The sequence below is a fragment of the Asparagus officinalis genome, chromosome 5 (genome assembly GCF_001876935.1).
Source record: "Asparagus officinalis chromosome 5, Aspof.V1, whole genome shotgun sequence".
Classification (NCBI taxonomy): Eukaryota; Viridiplantae; Streptophyta; class Magnoliopsida; order Asparagales; family Asparagaceae; genus Asparagus; species Asparagus officinalis.
In genome coordinates, this window is record NC_033798.1 from 2,418,123 (window position 1) to 2,424,122 (window position 6,000).

Consider the following 6,000-nt stretch of genomic DNA (forward strand, 5'->3'; position numbering starts at 1 on the left):
CCCCAATAAGAACGCCTCTAACGGAGACGCAATACACAAAATAAAGGCACAAGATCAACCAGAGTACTCACAGATATACGTGGTTCACTCCTTCAGAGCTACTCCACGGTGCAACGACGACGCCAAATTCTTTTATATCCCAAAAGAATAGATCCAAGAGAACACTCTCTCTTGATCAGATACACTCCAAGAACTCTCACAAACTCTCTCTATGTTTTCTCTTACTCTTCTATAAGAGGAGTTGTTTCTGGGATGAGATTTTCTTAAGAGTTTAGGGCCCTATTTATAGTGTTTGGGAAACACTATGCACTAATAAAATATTATTAGTGGGACCCGTCACTAATAATAATTAACTAGTGGGACCCGCATACTTTTTCTTTCTTCAAACTCTTCGGCCACTTTTTCACAAATGTCATAAAAGTGGGGGCCACCTTTTTACAAATGTCAAGAAAAGGGGCTGGGGTTGGTGGAGCTTTCGGCTAACAATCTCCCACTTGAAGATTTAATTGAGTATCAAACATATCTTCACATCATTCTTGGTTGCATCATCCGGATGTATTGTATCTTTGGCGTCTTGCACGGCCTTCAACATTCTCAACGGAGGCCATATGAGGCTGCACACAGCCTCACCTTCTCGAGTGGAACTGGCTTGGTCAGCATATCGGCTGGATTGTACCTCGTATCAATCTTCACAAGCTTGAACTCGTTCCTGCTTTGCCATCTCCGTATGGCATGGTGCTTCACGTCAACATGCTTGGTCCGAGCATGGAATGCGTCGTTCTCTGACAAGTGAATGGCACTCTGACTGTCGCAGTGGATGAAGTATTTCTCAAAGCTTACTCCAAGCTCGAGAAGAAAAGCCTTCAACCATAGCAACTCCTTTGCTGCCTCTACTGCAGACACGTACTCGGCTTCGGTTGTCGACAAAGCCACAGTATCTTGTAACTTGGATCTCCAACTTATCGCTCCACCACCCAAGATGAAGATGTAGCCGCTCGTACTCCTTCTCGAGTCTATATCCCCGGCATAGTCTGCATCACAAAAGCCCTCTAGCTGCAAATCTGCCCCGCCATACTCAAGACAACGGTCGGACGAGCTTCTCAAGTAGCGTAGAAGCCACTTGACCGCACCCCAGTGTTGTTTCCCTGGATTGCTCATAAAGCGGCTCACAACTCCTACTCCTTGTGCAATATCTGGCCTTGTGCACACCATCGCATACATCAAACTCCCGACGACAGATGCATATGGTATGTTTGCCATGAACTCGTGCTCTTCAGCAGTCTCTGGTGCTTGGGTCTTCGATAGCTTGAAATGACTTGCAAACGGCGAGCCCACCGGTTTAGCTTTCTCCATGCCAAACTTTTCAAGAATCTTCTCAATGTAGGCCTTCTGAGACAACCTCAGCCTCTGTGCTGATCTGTCTCTGATGATCCTCATTCCCAGAATCTGGTTTGCTAGACCCAGATCCTTCATCTCGAAACACTCGGAGAGACGCCCCTTGAGTTCCTCAATGCGGGCCAAGTCGGGCCCTGCAATCAACATGTCTACACCGCATTCTCATGGAATACGACGTCACGACTGCGCACCACCTTGCGCGCATCGTGATCCCAGAAACGGTACCCATACTCATCTCCTCCATAGCCGATGAAAGAGAGCTTCTTTGACTTTGGATCAAGCTTTGACCGGTCTGCAGGATTGGTCATGACATAGGCGTCACAACCAAATACTCGTAAGTGCTCTAGCTTCAGCTTCTTTCCGGTCCAAGCCTCTTCAGGTATCCCATAATTGAGAGCCGCGGATGGCCCGCGGTTGATCAAGTATGCAGCAGTATTGACAGCTTCAGCCCAAAAGCTCTTGGGCAATCCGGAGTGGATCCTCATACTTCTGGCGCGCTCCAAGATAGTGCGATTCATGCGCTCCGCCACTCCGTTGTGCTGAGGTGTTCCTGGGACGGTCTTCAGTCTCCGAATCCCACGGGACGAGCAGAAGTTCTCGAACTCCTGGCTGCAATACTCGCCTCCATTATCAGACTTTAGGCACTTCAGCTTATTGCCTGTTTCGTTCTCCACACAGGCAAGCCACTTCTTGAAGATGATGAATACATCTGACTTGTGCTTCAAGAAGAACACCCACAATTTTCTCGTAGCATCATCAATAAAAGTGACAAAGTAAAGAGAGTTACCAACAGATGGGACTTGCGCAGGTCCCCACACGTCGGTGTGCACCAACTCCAATTTCTGCAGTTTTGGAGCCGGTCCGGTCTTGTTGAAGCTCACCTTCTTTTGTTTGCCTAGGATGCAGTCCTCACAGAAAGTCAGATCGATCTTGTTCAGACCCGGAAGCCTCTCTCCCGCGGCCATAATCTGCATCCCCTTCTCGCTCATGTGGCCAAGTCGTCGATGCCAAGTCATGCAGTCGACGGATGATGATGATGATGCTTGTCCTGCGGCAAGCAAGTGGTCGATCTTCCCGTTGGCGATGTAGAGAGACCCCTCGCGTTTGCCGTGTGCCACCACCAGGGCACCCTTGGACACCTTCCAGCTTCTCTGCTCGAATGATACTCTGTAACCGGAGTCAGTCAGTTGCCCGACTGATATAAGATTTCGCCTGAGATCTGGTACATGCCGAACATCATTCAGCGTCAAGGTGGTCCCGCCCTCCATCTTGAGGGTACAATTTCCCTTCCCGGAAACTTTGCAAGGTTGATCGTCGCCAAGATAGACTGTCTCCAAGTCCTTCTTCACGAACGATGAAAGCAGCTTTTGTTGTGAGGTTGCATGAAAAGATGCGCCAGAGTCGATGACCCACGCATCACTTTTGTCTTCTAGGGATAGGAGAAGTGCATCCGAATCCGTCTCGTGCATGAGATTGGCTGCACCGTCAGCCCGATCATCCCCTGCTGATGCTTGAACAGTAACTCTGCAGTCCCGTGCAAAGTGGCCCTTCTTTCCGCATCTGAAGCACTTCCCTTCACCGTAACCATTCGGGTTAGGCCCTTTAGACTTCCCTCTGGATTTTGATTGGCCTCGTCGTCCCCTACCCTTCTTCTGTGCACGCCCTCGTGCCTCGACATGCAGAGCACTCCCACTGCTAGAGGCCTCAGCTCCTGAGACTTTGCGGCGAGATTCTTCATCCAGAATTGCCACAACCACTGTGTCGAGCTTCATCTTGTCATTGTCATTAGCTGCTCACCGTTCGAGCTTCATCTTGTCATTGCCATTAGCGTTGCTCACCGCCATTACCATATTCTCCCATGAATCTGGTAGACAAGAAAGTAGCAGAAGAGCTTGGATCTCGTTGTCGAACTTTAGATCTACTGCAGCAAGCTGTTGCACCACAGCCTGAAATTCGTTCAAGAAGTCCGCCACGCGAGCTCCTTGCTGCATCTTGAGATTGAATAGCTTCTTCATCAGGTACACCTTATTTGAAGCAGACGGCTTCTCATACAGCGCCTCCAAGGCCTCCATCAACTCCTTGGTGGTGGTCGCATGCGAGACGTTGTAAGTCACATGCTGGTGAAGGTTGAGCCTGATGGTGGCAAGTGCTTTACGATCGAGCACCTTCCACTTATCGTCGTCCATCTTCTCAGGTTTCCCCGCCTCTCCTTGGAGGGGTAGGAAGAGATCCTTCTGGTACAAATAGTCTTCTATTTGCATCCTCCAATACCTGAAATTTTGGCCGCCGAACTTCTCAATTCGAAGCCTGTTGTCTTCAACTGTAGATCCCATGGCGAAAGATTACGTCTTTCCCGTATTCGTCAATAGTACAGTATTCGTGAATAGTACTGTATCCGTGAATAGTACCGTATCCGTGAATAGTACCGTACACGTGAATAGTACCATACACGTGAATAGTGTCGTGCACGTGAATAGTGCCCAATGCCTTAAAAGAGTAAATATTAATCTAACTTATTTTCTGATGTGGAGGATCCACTTTTAGTGCCAGCCACAGAGCATACGATAAGCAGATATATATACTCTAAGTCAGGCTCTGATACCAGTTGTTAGGATACACCCCAATAAGAACGCCTCTAACGGAGACGCAATACACAAAATAAAGGCACAAGATCAACCAGAGTACTCACAGATATACGTGGTTCACTCCTTCAGAGCTACTCCACGGTGCAACGACGACGCCAAATTCTTTTATATCCCAAAAGAATAGATCCAAGAGAACACCCTCTCTTGATCAGATACACTCCAAGAACTCTCACAAACTCTCTCTATGTTTTCTCTTACTCTTCTATAAGAGGAGTTGTTTCTGGGATGAGATTTTCTTAAGAGTTTAGGGCCCTATTTATAGTGTTTGGGAAACACTATGCACTAATAAAATATTATTAGTGGGACCCGCCACTAATAATAATTAACTAGTGGGACCCGTATACTTTTTCTTTCTTCAAACTCTTCGGCCACTTTTTCACAAATGTCATAAAAGTGGGGGCCACCTTTTTACAAATGTCAAGAAAAGGGGCTGGGGTTGGTGGAGCTTTCGGCTAACACCTTTCTCCCTCAATTTTCTCTCTCTTATTCTCACCAGACTCATTCTCTCCAAAATCATTCTCTCCAAACCCAAATAGAGATCCTCGTCAAAGTTGCATTGTTGAAGTCTGACGCCAAAAGTTTCGATATAAGTAGCCCTGGTGAGCCAAAGAATATTTTGACTGAAAAGTTAAAACGATAGTTAACTACAAATCTAAACAAAAATGATGCGTTATTAGTCGGGCTAGACCTCGAATTAAGTGGTGATCTATCAGTTGTTTCTCCAACAACAGTTCCAATACTTCTATCGCAAATTAGCTATCAGTCAGATGGACCAACCATTTTCTATGGTACCACAAGTTCATTAAATTCTTGGGCAGTCAGGACTCCAAGATTCAATGCAGCATCCTGCAAAAACAAAAAGATTGTTTCTAACTGGCAACAAGAATAAAGAAAATTTATATCGAAGATGATTACGAACAATCATTAAGACTCCAGAATTTGAGATAATAGTCGAGAATTTCCACGACATCGATGTGAAGTAAAGGAGAAAAGCTCCAAATTTAGCATGTAAGGGAGACGAAGCAGGAAGAGAAAGGCATCAACTCAACGTTAGAACACACACATCCTCATATCTGTTGCGCATGACATATTACAGTTCTTTGCTTCAATCCTTATTGAAGTGATAAAAAAATTACATTATCTAAAGCGCAACAACTTAAAATGGACATAAACTGAAGGAAATTCTCAGACACACCAAGAAACTGCTTGACTAATGCAATTTTCTAGACAATGGTCTTTATTTATTTTTATTTTTTTTCAAAATTTCAGACTCAGATAGATTATGTGCGAACAAGCAACTGTCATTCCATGAGTCAAACATGCTAACATGAGACTTTTTCTCTGAAGTAACAAGCTACATGATACTTGTTCACATGTTCTGCAAATAAATTCCTTTTAAATCTAAAGCAAAGTTGTTTTCGTCAAAAGTTGGGTTTGTTGTCGAATTCATTGTCTCTTCAGTCGATTACAATAAAACTCAAAGAAAACAGCCTTTTTATAAGACTCTTTTACACAACAAAAAGAAAATTACAACTCTTGAGAAAATAAACGCAGGATCGTTGTTTGGATCACTGCTTTCGTGGGATCTTTGCCTGTGCCGGGAGCGCTTTGACTCGTGGACCGCCAAGTCACAGATTCTGATTGAATCGTGAGGGGTTTATGATTCTGACTTCGTCTATCGAAGTGAGAAATTGAAACGATATCTTATCGATGTAAGATAGTCGTTCTTCTTGAAATCAAGTCAAAGCCTGATTATCAAGGAGTGGCCGAAAGTTCAAGACCTCTGCTCTCTCTCTGCTCTGGATTGCTCTGAAGTGCTCAAAATGATCAGCCCTTGAAAAAAATGGCCTTAGGAGGGTATTTATAACCTCCAAGAACAGTTGGCAGAAAACAGGTTCGCGAGACAGCTTTTGCTGTCTCGACGGGCGAGACAGTGTTTGCTGTCTCGGCCCGCGAGACA

At 45.4% G+C, this 6,000-nt stretch overlaps 1 pseudogene; it reads right to left on the bottom strand.

The window, feature by feature from the left end:
- The window catches only part of LOC109839873, a 21,289-nt pseudogene continuing 19,982 nt past the window's right edge, over nucleotides 4,694-6,000 (bottom strand).